The following is a 17555-nucleotide window of genomic DNA, read 5'->3' as shown; positions in this document are numbered from 1 at the left end:
AATAATGTAATTAACCACTTCTGGACCGGAAGATTTTCCCCCTTAATGACCAGGCCATATTTTGCAATTCGGCACTGCGTTAATTTAATGGACAATTGCACGGTCGTGCGACGCTGTACCTGAATAGAATTGGTGTGCTTTTTTTACTACAAATAGAGTTTTCTTTTAGTGGTATTTGATCACCTCTGCAATTTTTGTTTTTGCGCTATAAACAAAAAAAGAGCGATAATTCTGGAAAAAAAAAATATATGTTTTTAAAAATTCTGCTATATAACATTCTCAAAAAAAAAACTTAAAAAATCTAAATTTTTTAACATTTTATGCCAATTTTTTTCTGATATATGTTTTTGGTAAGAAAATCATGTATTTTGATTGGTTTGCGCAAAAGTTATCGCGTCTACTAACTACGGGAAAGACATGTCATTTTTATTCTTTTGTTTTTTTTTACTAGTAATGGCAGCTATCAGCGATTTTCAGCGGGACTGCGACATTGCGGCGGACAGATCAGACCCCTAACTGAGATTTTTGACACTTTTGGGGGGACCAGTGACATTACTACAGTAATCAGTGTTAAAAATATGCACTGTTACTGTAATAATGACACTGGCAGGGAAGGGGTTAACATTGTGGGTGATCAAGGGGTTAAATGGGAGCCTAGGGGAGTGATTCTAACTGTGGTGGGCGTGGCTTTTGAAATGATCATAGAGACATGCGATCCTATATAGAAGGATCACAGGAGCTCTGTGATCATTCCAGAGAGAAGAACGGTCGGCTGTGTTTACAACAGCCAACCGTCCTTCTCTCTCAGCGGGGAGCGATCGCGGGTGTCAGGAAGCAATCGGAGCCCCCAGCCCTGTGCAACGGAGTCCCCACTGCTGAGTGGGGGTGGGAGCGCGCCACTGGCGGCGCATGCTCGCCCGCCCCCTAGCTGCAGGCGCACGACTGACGTAGGTCTACGTCAGTTTGAGCAGGGGGGCAGCACTGCCGCAGTAAAAAGGCGGCGGGCGGTCGGGAAGGGGTAAAATGTTACTAAAAAAATTTACCTTTCCTTTTCAATCTGCAGCGCTGTAATTTTCTGTAAAATGCAATGCCATATGGCATCCTGGAGGTGTTCTTTGGTTTACTGATTCTTCCAGAAGTCTGCACTAAGACACAGGTCAGATTTTGGGCATGTAACAAAAATGTCATTCTTTTTGAGATACTCCCAAAGGGGAATCATGTCTAAAGAGATGCAGACCCTACAGATTCCTGCACATGGACACAGACAAACTAACAGATATTTATTCAGAATAACCAACGGTAGGATTCTGCAACAAAATTTGTTAAAATCCCTGCAATGTACAGAGATTATTAAGAGGGGAATGTTTTTTACTCTTTAAAATACACTAAACATCAAATCTGTTTTATAGTTTTTTATAGTTTTGGATATCCACAGTCTGATTTTGTTGCCTTCTTTGTATAGATGTGAAAAACTCCACTGAAAATAAAATGATTCTTTGACCCCTGATTAGCTAAAAGAAACCTTTAGTAAGACAGTATACAGGCTGCCATTGAGTTCTTAACCTCCCTGGCTCGGGGTGGGATTTCACTGCCATAAGCGGTAACCCTGAGCCACACTCGGGGTACCGCCAGGGAGCATCGCTGGATCCTTGTAGAGGTTACTTACCTTGTCGCAGGGATCCAGCGATGTGTCCCTTCGGGCATAAGGCGGCCGGATCTTCCGCCCGATGCTTGTAAGCCCCGACTTCCGTCTCCTGCGACGTGACGCTCGCAGGGGGGGGGGGGGGGGTGGAACCGGCGGCAAATTACAAAGTAAAAAACACAAACACACTGATTTCATTACAAAATAAAATAAATTGATATTAGTTTGCCCCCCAGTGCCCTTTCCTGTAGTTTTACTGTACTTTTATATATATATATATATATATATAGTACAGACCAAAAGTTTGTACCCACCTTCTCATTCAAAGAGTTTTCTTTATTTTTATGACTATGAAAATTGTAGATTCACACTGAAGGCATCAAAACTATTAATTAACAGATGCGGAATTATATACATAACAAAAAAGTGTGAAACAACTGAAAATATGTCATATTCTAGGTTCTTCAAAGTAGCCACCTTTTGCTTTGATTACTGCTTTGCACACTCTTGGCATTCTCTTGATGAGCTTCAAGAGGTAGTCACCTGAAATGGTCTTCCAATAGTCTTGAAGGAGTTCCCAGAGATGCTTAGCACTTGTTGGCCCTTTTGCCTTCACTCTGCGGTCCAGCTCACCCCAAACCATCTCGATTGAGTTCAGGTCTGGTGACTGTGGAGGCCAGGTCATCTGGCGCAGCACCCCATCACTCTTCTTCTTGGTCAAATAGTCCTTACACAGCCTGGAGGTGTGTTTGGGGTCATTGTCCTGTTGAAAAATAAATGATGGTCCAACTAAACGCAAACCGGATGGAATAGCATGCCGCTGCAAGATGCTGTGGTAGCCATGCTGGTTCAGTATGCCTTCAATTATGAATAAATCCCCAACAGTGTCACCAGAAAAGCACCCCCACACCATCACACCTCCTCCTCCATGCTTCACGGTGGGAACCAGGCATGTAGAGTCCATTCGTTCACCTTTTCTGCACCGCACAAAGACACGGTGGTTGGAACCAAAGATCTCCAATTTGGACTCAACAGACCAAAGCACAGATTTCCACTGGTCTAATGTCCATTCCTTGTGTTCTTTAGCCCAAACAAGTCTCTTCTGCCACTTGTTTTCCTGTACTTAGCTGCTTTTTTCTTGCTATAATACAAATTCTAACCAGGGCCGTCTTTATTCGTGATTGGACCCTGGGTGAAAAATGTTCTTGGGCCCTCTTGAATCCACTTATCAACTATTTGGGGGCTCAAGGGGCAGCTGCTTTGGGCCCCAAAACAATGACTAGAGGGCTACAGGGCAGCTGCCCCTTTTGCCCTGTGTTAACCACTTGCCTATAGTGCACTTTCACCCCCTTCCTGCCCAGACCGATTTTCAGCTTTCAGCGCTCTCACAATTTGAATGACAATTACTCAGTCATGCAACACTGTACCCATAAAAAAATTGTGTCCTTTTCTTCACATAAATAGAGCTTTCTTTTGATGGTATTTAATCACTACTGGGTTTTTTATTTTTTGTGCTATAAATAAAAAAAGACTGAAAATATTGTGAAAAAAACGCATTTTTCTTTGTTTCTGTCATAAAATTTTGCAAATTAGTAATTTTTATTCACAAATTTTGGCCAAAATTTATACTGCTACTTATCTTTGGTAAAAATAACCCAAATAAGTGTATATTATTTGATCTTTGTGAAAGTTATAGAGTCCACAAGTTATGGTGCTAATCATTAAACATGTATCACACTTGATCACACCTGATGTACTGAAGGCCTATCTCATTTCTTGAGACACTAAAAAGTCAGGAAAGTACAAATACCCCCCAAATGACCCCTTTTTGGAAATTAGACATTTCAAGGTATTTAATAAGGGGCATGGTGAGTTTTTTGAAGTTGTAATGTTTTCCCACAATTCTTTGCAAAATGAAAATTTTTTTTTTTTACAAATTGACATATTAACAGGTTATTTCTCTCACACAGCATATGTATACTTGGAACTACACCCCAAAACACATTCTACTACTCCTCCTGAGTATGGCGATACCACATGTGTGAGACTTTTTCACAGCCTGCCAGATACAGAGGCCTAACATCCAAGTAGCACCGTCCGGCATTCTAGAAGCAGAAATTACACATATAATTTCCTGACAACCTATCACAATTTTGAAGGCCTTGGAGCACCAGGACAATGGAAACCCCCATAAAATGACCCAGTTTTGGAAAGCAAACAGCCCAACGTATAATTTTAGAGGCATAATGAGTCTTTTGAATATGTCATTTTTTTGCACAAGTTTTTGGAAAATATGGAAAGAAAATGAAAACGCATTTTTTTTTTACACAAAGCTGTCCATTTATGCAATATTTTGAACACATAGCATGTACATAGCAAAAATTGCACCCCAAAATACATTCTGCTATTCCTCCTGAGTATGGCGATACCACATGTGTAACACTTTTACACAGCCTAGCCACATACAGAGTCCCAACATCCAAGTAGCACTTTACACAAAGTTGTCCATTTATTCACTTTTAAGACTGGGCCTATTTTTGACACTTGGTATTAACAAGCTAAAATCATTTTTTTTTTGCTAGAAAACTACTTAGAACCCCCAAACATTGTATATTTTTTTTTAGCAGAGACCCTAGAGAATAAAATGGAGATCGTTGCAATATTTTTTATCACACCATATTTGCTCAGCAGTCTTCCAAATGCAATTTGTTTTAAAAAAAATTCACTTATTTGAATTAAAAAATAACAAAACAGTAAATTTAGCCCAATTTTTTTCCATAATGTGAAAAATAATGTTACGCCGAGTAATTAGATACCCAACATGTCATGCTTCAAAATTGCGCCCGCTCACGGAATGGCGCCAAACATTGGTACTTAAAAATCCCCATAGCATACATTTTAAACATTTCTACAGGTTACCAGCTTAGAGGTACAGAGGAGGTATAGGGCTCAAATTATTGCTCTCGCTCTAACGATTGCGGTGATACCTCACATGTGTGCTTTGAACACCGCTTACATATGTGGGCGGGACTTGCGTATGCATTCGCTTCTGCACGAGAGCTAACGGGGACAGGGCGCTTTCATTTTTTTTTTTTTTTCTCAAATATTTTATTTATACCAAGAAAAGAGCAAACAAGGTCAAATGAATACAACTTACATCAGTGATAAACCAATAGTAGTAATGTGCACCTATATGGGTGCCCTAATAACAGTATACCAAACCTTACATATCAGAACAAGGCAGCAGCCACGGCTGGGGCCAAAGCCCATGAGACACTTGCAAGCAATGTTCAACAGGATTAGGTTGCTGCCGAGACTACGATATCTATTTCGTCTTCTCCTTGATTTTCTAAAGTAAGGAAAAAAAGAAAAAAAAAAAAAACAAAACAGAAAAAGAAAAAAGAAAAAGATAAACAAACAAACAAACAACACACCAAAAAAAAGGAAAAAATGGACGCATGTGGTCATGATACATATATTATGTGCACCATTCATTTTCTCATTGTTCACTTGAAACAGCGGCCTTTGCCGGGCACAATAAGTTTTGCCCCCGTTCCGAAAGCATAAAGAGATTCCACGGCCCCCATGTTTTATTATATGATTCCTTTTTAAGTTGTGCAGAGAGGCGTAGGTCTTCCATTTTATTTACTTCTTCAATTTTGCGAATACAATCACTAATTGTTGGAGGAAAGTGTGACTTCCAAAACAGAGAGATACAGGACTTAGCTGCGTTCAGAATATGGAATAAGATCGATCTCTTATACTTCTCAAGAGGGATGGTAGAGACATGTAGCAAGAAAAAGGCGGGGTTGTTCGGGATCTCCCAATCAGTGAATTCTTGAATTAAGGCACTTACGTCACTCCAGAAACGAGATAACCGTGAACAGGACCAGAAAATATGCAATACTGTACCCAGTTCCTCCTTGCATCTCCAGCAGCGGTCTGAGTTATTCGGGGAGAACTTGTGAAGCAAGGAAGGGACTCGATACCATCTCATGAGGAGTTTATAATTAATCTCCTGGATCTTAGTACAAACAGGAATCTTTAGAGCCAACGTAAATATATTGCGTTCCTGCTTCACTGTGAATTTATAATTCAGGTCTCTCTCCCATTTTTCCAGACAGGGCAAGCGTCTGTCTGCTGACGTCAGAGACAATAAGTAGTAAACCTTAGATAACAGTCTAGGTAGGAGCTCCATACCTGAGCAATATTCTTCAAATAGCGTAAGGTCTCTACTTAATGTCTCCGGATTTGGCAATGAATATAAAAAATGGTTCAATTGTATGACGTTCCAAAAAGGAAGTCGAAAAGGCCCCTGTGGGTCAGTGAGCTGTGCGATAGTAACCCAGCTGCCTTCCTTTAAAAAGTGTGCGGCCTGAAAAAATTCCCTTTTTTTCAAATCCCATAGTGGGCCATCCAATATACCCGGCATAAAAGCTGGGTTGCCCAAAACCGGAGTCAAGGGAGAGTCAAATGTGGTCAACATTGGGCATTTCATAAGTAAGGATGAGACCCTCAGGGTTGGTCCAATCGTTGGATGTTGTAAAAGGTCTCGAGAATGCGAGGTACTGCGCCACGGTGCCCCACCCAGGTCTACTTCTGACTGTAGTTGCTCAATGTGTACCCACAGCTTAAGGCTAGAATGACGTCTCCAGTCAATGATTCTACTCAAATGTATTGCCTGATAGTATTTGAGAATATCCGGTAAGGCCAGGCCTCCCGTTAACTTTGGCCGGGATAGTTGGGCACGAGAGATACGAGGTTTTTTGTTAGCCCATACGAAACTAATGAATACAGAGTGAACTCTTTTAAAAAAAGAGGAAGGAATGGTAGTGGGTAAGGCTTGAAGTAGGTAGAGCAGCTTAGGAAGTATGCACATCTTTAAAAGGTTGCACCTCCCGAACCATGAGTGCAAACTCTGGTTCCATCCTTCTAGAAGTACGCGAATGCAATCTAATAGAGGGGGAAAGTTGACCGTATATGTTGCAGACAGATCGGGTGGGATATAAGTACCCAGATATTGGAGGGCTGTATCAGTCCATCGAAATGGTAAATTGTCTTTGAGCTGATGGAGCAGATCTGGAGGTAGTCCAATGCCCATAGCTTCGGACTTACCATAATTTATTTTTAAGTTGGATAGCCTACCATATATATCAAATTCACGCAGGAGGTTCGGGACGGAGATCATTGGTTTAGTCAGAGAAAATAATAGGTCATCCGCATATGCAGAGACCTTATGTTCGGTGTTCCCCGCACATAGTCCGGAGATGTCTGGATTAAGACGGACTTTGCACAGGAAAGGCTCCATGGATAAGGCAAAGAGTAAAGGAGAGAGCGGACAACCCTGGCGCGTTCCGTTAGCTATCCGAAATGGTTCAGACAAAAGCCCATTGGCCTTTACTTGTGCGGAGGGATCAGAGTAGACTTGAGATATCCATGAGATCATGTTAATTCCTAGACCAATATAGCGGAGGACCGAGAACATATACCGCCAATCTACTCGGTCAAACGCTTTTTCCGCGTCTGTACTAAGGAAGATGCTAGGCGTAGTGGTCTTAGATGCAATATGTACCAGATTAAGTACCTTGGTGGTATTATCCCTGGCCTCTCTGGTTGGGATGAATCCCACCTGGTCCAAATGTACCAGAGAACCCAGATGAGGTGAAAGCCGTGAGGCCAAGAGTTTGGTAAGGATTTTTAGGTCAGTATTTAAGAGTGATATGGGGCGATAACTGCTGCAGGCTGCTGGGTCCTTCCCCTCTTTTGGGATGAGTGAAATATGTGTCTTCAAAGTATCATGATGTAAGGAAGCACTGGAGCCCAACCCATTGAAAAGAGCGATCATATGAGGCCCCAGAATAGGGAAAAATGTCCGGTAATAATGAACCGTAAGTCCATCAGGACCAGGAGCTTTATCTACCCTGAAGGAGTTGAGTGCAGCACTCAGCTCCTCCAGAGATATTGGTCCCTCCAGCTCTCGCTGAACTTCCAGCGAGAGCTTTGGAAGTTGAGAGGTAGCAATATACTCCTCCATTTGGGATAATGGTATCCGTCTATCTTGCAGGTCGTAAAGAGATGCGTAAAAGTCATGGAATGTCCTCAAGATATGTTGTGGGAGAGACATTTTCTGACCTGAGGCAGAGAAAATGTGAGGGATGTAAGCAGCCTTCCGTTGTTCCCGGACTGTCCGTGCCAGAAGCTTTCCACACTTGTCCCCTGAAATATATGTGTGTTGGCGGCACCTCTGTAAGTCTGCCCTAGCTTTAGAATATAAGAGATCGTTGACCTGTTTGCGTAAAAAAGTCAACTCCTGTTCTATGACTAAATCTTGTCGTCTCTTATGGAGTAGCTCCAGATCATGTATTTTGGTCAAGAGGGAATTCAAGGTCCCGCAGCTCTTTTTCTTAATCCAAGCACCATTTTTTATTAAAATCCCCCTGGTTACCACCTTGTGTGCTTCCCAAACGACACCCGGGTTGCAATCCGTCATCCCATTAATAGCGAAGTAAGCATCCAATTCTTTGGATACCTCTTCTATGACCGTCGGTAATTGTAACAGACTCTCATTGAGACGCCAATACCGTGTGCCCGCAGTAAGAGCCTCAGAAAGGGCATAAGTTAAGGAAATAGCCGCGTGGTCCGAGTATGTAACGGGATCAATACAGGTCGACTTAACTGCATGTAAATGGCGGTGTGGGATCAAGAAAAAAACTATCCTCGAGTAGGAGCTGTGAGGGTTCGAGTAGAACGTATAGTCCCTCTCCCCAGTATGTTGCAGACGCCACACATCCACCAATTGGGAGTTGTGTAGTGCCTGCAGGATTCGTTTGTGGGTGCGGGGGGAGATCGAAGATCGACCCGCCGACGTATCCACCACAGGTACTAAGGGTATATTGAAGTCACCTCCAACAATTAATACCCCCTCTGCGAAAGCCGATAATTTGGACAAGGTGCGAGTGACGAAATGATCCTGTTTATCGTTGGGGACATATAATGTGGCAAAAGTAACCACAATATCTCCCACCTTGCCCTTGAGAAACAGATACCGACCATATTCTCAGTATGTGTCCATGGTATCTTGGCGGAGATCAATATGGACACTCCCCTAGATTTTGCCATAGCATTAGTGGAATGATATGTGAATGGGTAATGACAGTTTCTCAAAACTGGAAGTCGGTCATCCCTAAAATGAGTTTCCTGAATAAAGGCTACGTCTATTTTACGATGTCTAAGGTCATTAAGCAACAGCCTGCGTTTTTCGGGATATTCAACCCTTTTATATTTAAGGACCACACCTTTAATGCGTCCATGAAGAAACAATAAAAAAAAAAAAAAAAGAGAAAGATTTAAAAGAAAAAAAAGAGACTAAATAAGCAGAAAACCTGCAAAAGCGCACTGAGGAATGATTCTCACACAGTGCGCTAGCCTAAGGAGGGGGGTGGATGGAGAGGGAGGGATGAGTAAGTACAGAGACCCATCCCCGCCTACCCAGCTCAGCCAATTAAATAATAAAGCAATAAACAATACAATACATGGCACTTTAAAAAAAAAAAAAAATACAGCATATTTCAAAACAGAGGGCATCATCAATCAATCCCCAATGCACCGTAAGAAGAAAATAAGATAATACAAGAAATGGAAACAAAAAATAAAGAGGGAGAGAAAATGAGCTGCCTCTCTATCACCACCACTGGCATTAGAGAGGCCCCCCTATATCCCTGTTTGAGACGTTCCCTCAAGAAATGTACGTGAAGTCCCCCTCATGCAAGAGAGCCCCCTAGACTACCCCATTCCCACCCCAGGTATCCCAATTCCTTTTCTTCTAAGAGGCCCTACTATATGTATTGCTTAAGAAAGCTTCAGTCCTCCTATATATAAACAAAAAAAAGCCATAAATAATAGAATGCTAATGCATAGAGAGACGGTAGGGCGCCCAGGCCATTCCGCCATTGCCGGCCTCTCTCAAGGTCCTAACGGATCCCCGGATTCTATTCCCCGACCGGGATATCCACCAGGTCAGATCTATATTGCAACTCAGTTTCTCCCCTAAGTCATACCAGTAAAAGTTACAAACATTACAGGTATTGCAATCAAATTAACCAAAGAAAGAAAAAAAATAAAAATAAATACAATATAATGCACCCAAGGGAGTCTCCCCCCATGCAGCCCCCCCACCTCCCATCTGCCTACCATATACAATCCTGGAGTTCCATATCCGGTTAGAAAGTGGAAACAAATGGTAACAGAGTATAAGGCACTCCAGACTAACTTTAGGAGTCAATCAAGATATTCCATAAATGCTTGCAGCTATCCCCCCTCATTCACAGTATAGCATAATATATATTACCGGGGGGGACAGCATATCCATCATTGAATGATGGTGGGGTAGTGCAATGTGTTTATTCAATGGAAATGCTATTTCCAAAGGCAATGTTATCAATTCTGATGGCTTCTGTCCTCAGGGAATCAAAGAGTAGGACTAATGGGGGGTAGCAAGAGGGGGGGGGGGGTGATGGGTAATGGAGGTAATGAGATATTTATTTTATGTATTCATTTTTTATTTTTACACAGTTTTAATAAAAATTTTTTTGATCATTTTGATATTCCAATTACAAGGAATGTAATTATCCCTTGTAATAGAAATAGGCATGACAGGTCCTCTTTATTGTGAGATCTGGGGTCAAAAAGACCTCACACCTCACAACTACACTAAAACAGAAAAAAAAAATTGTTGAAAAAGAAAAAAAGAAAAAAAAAAAAAAACGGCCCTTTAAACCGGTTGCTAAGCAACAGCTTTTGATGTAGCTCCGGTCCTCCAAGACCATAGAGTCGAGTGAGGGCCATCTTGCCCTCACTCGACTTCCTGTCTCTGAGGATCCAGGACCGGATAGTTTTCCCCGCTGCTGGCGGGTCCGGTAAGCTGGGAAAACGTCTGAGACGCGGCGGGAGGGGGGGGGCACCTATTCCCCTGCACCGTAAGGGTAATTGCACGGCGAATCCGCCATTGGGACCACCCTTATCTGAAAGCCAACCGCCCGCCGTTTAAAAAAATACCGGGGTTATGGCAGCTATCTGTTGCCATAACCCCAGTATTTAGCTTTAAATGGCCAACGTATATAATCGTTAGGCGGTCGGTAAGTGGTTGCATGTATATAGCAAAAATTGCACCCCAAAATACATTCTATAAAGGAAAGTGTACAGGAATAGTCCGAGTCCATCTCCGATCCGCTACTATTATCGATTTCAAATTCCGAATCGGGGATCAGAATTGGATTCGGATACTGATGAGAGCTCCCCGGTGCTCGCATCAGTCATGGAGAGGACCTGAAGGGCCTCCTCGCTGCTGTACATCCTTTTTGACATGCTGGCTGTGATGGGCTGTGCGTCGGGTGACGGTTGACTGCGGATGATCACTGATGGGTGCCAGGTGACCGATGGGTTGACAGGTGACGGTCACTGATGGGTTGACAGATGACGGTGACTGATGGGTTGACAGGTGACAATGACTGATGGGGTGACAGGTGACGAAGACTGATGGGGTGACAGGTGACGAGGACCGATGGGGTTACAGGTGACGATGACTGATGGGGTGACAGGTGACAATGACTGATGGGGTGACAGATGACAATGACTGATGGGGTGACAGGTGACGATGACTGATGGGGTGACAGGCGACGATGATTGATGGGTTGACAGATGACGATCACTGATGGGGTGACAGGTGATGATGATTGATGGGGTGAGAGATGACGATCACTGATGGGGTGACAGGTGACGACACCAAGTAGTCTAAGGCAAATAGACTTAATTCTAATTCATCTTTAGTGCCAGGGGGAATTAACAGCCTGGCTGTACATGAAGATAGAAGTCATCCAACATTGTGTATTGTTAATTCGAAGTATCCCAATATTCCCTTCTCCTATCCCTAATTTATAGTAAAACACAAACAACCAAATACCCCTGGACTAATTATTGAAACGAGCCAGAGGAAGGAGAACAAAAGAACTGTATGCGGGTAGCCCAGGGGGACCTGGAAAGCCTGACTCTGGCAGTCCTTACGGGGGCAGTACTACATACATACTATGCTTGCTTTTAGCTGTGAATTTAACTGCTATAGGCAAATATTCTTACTGAAGGACAGTGTGTTGTGATTGGCCACAGCTAATCACATGGAACAAATAGGCTGTGATTGGCTCTGTCTGTACAATGTGATCACTGTGCCCAATCACAGCTAGCATACAATAAATGCTATGAAAGGAAGCCATTCATTGTTTACAACTGTTCCGTGGTCTGCTGTGTTTGTTTACAGCAGTTACATGATTCCGGCAGCTATTGACAGATCATGCCAGAGCACGGCCCGTTCTCGGGAGGATGTCATATGATGTGCTCCCAGAACAATAGGGTTCCCGCCCGGCTGCCATTTTACAATGGCATGGGTGGGAAGCAGTTAAAGGATTTGTCCTCCAGGGCTAGTATGAATTTTAAAGGGGGCCCCATGCAAAAAAAAAAAAAAAATGGCATGGTGTCCCCTCAAAATTATATTATAAATAAATACAATTTCAGAGTGAACCCCACAAAAAAAAATGAAAGAAAAAAGCCCCCCCCCCCCAAAAAAAAAAAGAAGCATGAGGTCCCCTACAAATTCTATACCAGAGACTTTAGGTCTGGTATGAATTTTAGGAGGGAATCTCATACAAAAATCAAGAAAGTGAGGTCTTCTAAAAAATTTATACCATCAATCATGGTGGGCATTGTGCTTGACATGGTCTATATCGCTGGGCAGTGACATATTGGCAAAGGATGTATGTTTTGTTTTTTTTGTCATAAACTTTCTCTATGTTTTTTTACACTTTTTTTCTTGAATAAGTAAAGGTTCTATGTACCCCTTACTCTTTCACATGGGGAAATATAATATAAATGTGGTGTCATTTATGTATGTTGTATGTTGGTTTTACACATTTTCAATAAAGGATGCATTTTGTACATGGATGGGAGTCAGCAACATATGTGTATTTTCATGGTATTTCCTTTACATGTATAATTAAACAATATAGAGGAGGGGGTTGAGCTTGTATCCATCCTAAGTTTGGTGTTTATAGTGTATTGTAGATTGGTGGAATCAGTTCCCTCTATTGGATTAAAGGGGAAAGCCTTGTATACCTTGTAGGACTTTGTGGTGTGTTTTTTTCAAAGGCGTACATTGACTTCCCCCATGGGGCACGCATCCAGAAGTGTCCATGATCGCTGGGTCCTCCAGACCCAGCGCATTACAGATCGGGGTAAAAGGCCAATGACAGAAGTCCTTTACCACGTGATTGCTCTGTCCAATGACGGAGCAATCGTTTGTCAACAAACCGGCACATGTTGGGTTCAACTGTCAGTGAGCCAGTGCAGCAGTGCAAGTGGGCTGGATCTGAAGTGCCCACAGTGCTGTTCTGTGCCTCATCCGTGCCCATTCATGCCTCATCTGTGCTCATCCATACCTCATCTGTACTCATCAATGCTACATCAGTGCTCATCTGTGCCCATTTATGCCTCATCAGTACCCATCCATGCCCATCCATACCTCATCCGTGCTCATCCATGCCACATCATTGCTCATCCGTGCCCAGTAATGCCTCATCTGTGCTCATCAATGCCTCTTTTGTGCTTATTCATGCCTCATCTGTGCTAATCCTTGCCTCATCTTTACCCATCCATGCCACATCAGTACTCATCTGTGCCACATCCATCCCACATCTCATCCATGCCACATTCCTGCCTCATCCATGCAAATCCTTGCCACATTAGTGCTCATCCATGCCACAACAGTGCTCATCCATGCCACATCAGTGCTCATCCGTACCACATTTATGACATATCAGTGCTCATCCATGCCTCATCCATGTCACATCAATGCTCACCCGTGCCTCATCCATGCCACATCTGTGCTCATTTGTGCCACATCTGTGCTCATTTGTGCCACATCAGTGCTCATCCATGCCACATCAGTGCTAATCCATGCCACATCAGGGCTCATCCATGCCACATCAGTGATTATCCATGATTCATCCGTGTGACTTAAGTGCTTATCCGTGCCACATCCATGCCACATCAGTGCTTATCCGTGCCTCATCCATGCCACATCAGTGCTAATCCGTGCCTCATCCATGCCACATTAGTGCTCACCTGTGCCACATAAGTGCTTAGCTATGCCACATCCATGCCACCACAGTGCTCATCAGTGTTAAATCCATGCCACATCGGTGCTCAACTGTGCCACATCAATGCCATTAGGCACTGTAGTGGCACTGAGTGAGCACAATGCTCATCAGTGCCACTACAGTGCCCATCAGTGCCACTACAGTGCCTCACAAAAGTCAGGAAATTAGATGTGTAATTTATGTCCCTAGAACACTTGACGGTACTCCCTGCATGTTGGGCCTCTGTATGTGGCCAGGCTATGTAAAAGTCTCACACATGTGGTATTGCCATACTCAGGAGGAGTAGCAGAATGTGTTTTGGAGTGTAGCTGCAAGTAAGCATATGCCATGTGAGAGACAAAAACCTGTTAATATGACAATTCTGTGAAAGCATAAAATAACTAAAATCTTTATTTTTCAAAAAATTGTGGGAAAAAATTGCAACTTCAAAAAACTCACCATACCTCTTACTAAATACCTTGGAGTTTCAACTTTCCAAAAAGGGGTAACTTGGGGGGGGGGGGGGGGGTATTTGCAGTGACCTCGCTTGTCTCAAAAAATGAGATAGGCCGTCAGTACATTAGATGTGATTAGGTGTGATCACTTTTCAATGATTAGTACCATAGCTTGTAGATTCTATAACCTCCACAAAGACCAAATAATATATGCTTATTTGGGTTATTTTTACAAATGATATGTAGCAGTGTAAATTTTGGACAAAATGTATGAAGACAAATTACTAATTTCCAAATTTTTATAACAGAAATAAAGAACATTTAATTAATTTTATCAAAATGTTCAGTTTTTATTCATCTGTAGCGCAAAAAAAAAAAAAAAAAAAAAACAGTGGTGATTAAATACCACCAAAAGAACATACATGTGTGAAAAAAGTACATACATTTCATATGGGTACAGTGTTGCATGACTGAGTAATTGTCATTCAAAATGTGAGAGCATTGAAAGCTGAAAACTGACCTGGTTGTAAGGGGGTATAAATGCCCAGTGGGCAAGTGGTTAATCAATCAAGGCATTAAATCATGGCATTGAAATAGATACTAGAGAAGTGGGCTACTTGTACCACAATACTGCGTGTGCTGGTGGATAGACCTCAGTGGTCTCTGCTCCTGCATGCCACTTGTATATGCGAAAAACAGTGACCTCACTTCCTGTATATACAGAAAATTAGGGACTTCACTTCCTGTAAAAACAGAAAATTGGTGACTTCACTTCCTGTGTTGAAGTTCTTCATCCTGCATCAGTGATTATATTAAATTCTAGGCGTGCACACGGGGGGTGCCGGGTGGTCCTGGGCCCACCTTAATCAACCAGTGTGGTGCAGATTCCCCCTGCTGATATTTCACCAAAGCCCCCTCAAAAGGGCTCCTAAAAAAAAAAAACGTAAAAAAAAAATAAAGATTTTTAAAAAATACTGCCCACTGCTCTACTGACACTGTCCATATTTTAAAACATTAAAAAAAATTGTATATTTATTTATAAGAGTGTGTGTGTGTGTGTGTGTGTATATATATATATATATATATATATATATATATACACACACATATATATACATTTACTGTTTATATACCCATTTGTGTTTGAGCCTGGGCCCATCCTAATCAGGTGCAGATTCCCCCTGCTGATATTTCACCAAAGCCCCTTTAAGAGGGCTCCTAAAAAAATTGTAAAAATAAAAAATAAAAATTGTAAAAAAAACAAAAATACAAAAAAAATAATAAGAATAAAAAAAAAACTACAGACATGTCCACTACACTACTCACACTGACCATATTTTAAAACATTTTTAAAAAATGTACATTTATTTATGAGTGTGTGTGTATATATATGTATATATATTTATACATATTTACTGTATATATACATATATACCCATTTGTGTTTGAGCTTTGAAGTGCACACCCTAACGCAATAAGCTGCGCACACCGATGATGGAAATATAAATACTATGGATTTTAAAATAAGAAAACTAGGTGTAGTATAATTCATAACCACCTTTCCCTTTTCATTGAATTGATAGCCTACTCCAGAGGTGTCAAACTAAAATTCTTCTTGGGCCGCATCAGCATTATGATTGCCTTCAAAGGGCCGGTTGAATCTGTAAGACTAGTTGTCCTGAGCACCCCACCCCCTCTTATATCAGATGTCAAGAGCCCCCCATCATCAGAAGTCAAGAGTTCCCCACCCTCCCTTACAGCACAGTACACCCCCACTTACCTTGTGCTGCTGCTGGGAAGAAGCTGGGGCATTGTGGGGGAAGCAGAGAGTGCAAGGTCTAGAGGAGGACCAAAAGAGGGCTGGAACTCTCCTGCAGCTGCAGGAGAGGTGTGAGGGCCACATGAAATGGCCTGGAGGGCCAGATTCGGCCTGAGGGCCTTGTGTTTGACACCTGTGGCCTACTCAATCAATAATTGATGAGTGACTCAGCTGCCTCTATCTTGTGTTCCACAATCCTAGTAACTCATTTAGGAAACACATCAATACAGTGTCCTATTAGCTGTAATCTATAGCACAGTAGACTTTGCCTTGATCCGTCTACTTTGGTCTAACTTATGCAGAAATATTGAAACAAATCTTTTTCTGTGTTAGTTCCACCTGTACTGAGACCTACCATATCATTCAACTTCATGCAAAACTCCAAATAAAGGACAAATGAATTAAATTGAATTTAAATTTAAAATGACATTTAAATTAAATTACATTTAAATTTAATTAGAGAGGTGAATGTGTGCAAGTATATCACTTTCAGGACTTAGTTTTTATTTATTACTTGTCCTAGTAGCCTTCTTAAAAATATAAATAACAAGAACTATCTGTCCTAGTAGATGTTTCAGAAACACGACCTCCAGCCTGGAAACTGTGTGCTTTCTACTTGCAGTAGCTCCAGGCTGCCACTAGAGGCGCTGAAGAATAGATACAAGCTGCTCATTTATCCCAATACAAAGCTTGTCTCTTTTCTTCCCTGTAGCTCCCTCTAGTGGTGACCAGGAGCAGTTGCAGTAGGAAGAGAAGAGTTACTTCTGCACTAAAGATCCTGTGCCTCAAACACTTTTTTGTACACAAAACAGCCATCACTTGCAATTTGTATTTTTGATCAGAATGAAAAGACACATAATAATAAAGTTATAAAAGTCAGTTCATAACTCCACATGGGACAAAAAAATAGCATAGCAAGAAAAAAAAAAAAAAAAACAATAATGTATACAATTGCGATTTAAGTAATAATGTAATTAACCACTTCTGGACCGGAAGATTGTCCCCCTTAATGACCAGGCCATATTTTGCAATTTGGCACTGCGTTACTTTAATGGACAATTGCACGATTGTGCGACGCTGTACCTGAATAGAATTGGTGTGCTTTTTTTACTACAAATAGAGTTTTCTTTTAGTGGTATTTGATCACCTCTGCAATTTTTGTTTTTGCGCTATAAACAAAAAAAGAGCGACAATTCTGGAAAAAAATATATATATTTTTCACATTCTGCTATATAACATTCTCAAAAAAAAAACTTAAAAAATCTAAATTTTTTAACATCTTATGCCAATTTTTTTCTGATATATATTTTTGGTAAGAAAATCACAATAAGCGTATTTTGATTGGTTTGCGCAAAAGTTATCGTGTCTACTAACTACGGGAAAGACATGTCATTTTTATTCTTTTGTTTTTTTTTTACTAGTAATGGCAGCTATCAGCGATTTTCAGCGGGACTGCG

This window comes from Pelophylax lessonae, assembly GCF_965119305.1.
Source record: "Pelophylax lessonae genome assembly, chromosome: 2".
NCBI classification, from domain to species: Eukaryota; Metazoa; Chordata; class Amphibia; order Anura; family Ranidae; genus Pelophylax; species Pelophylax lessonae.
Note: the sequence above shows the minus strand (reverse complement) of the source record.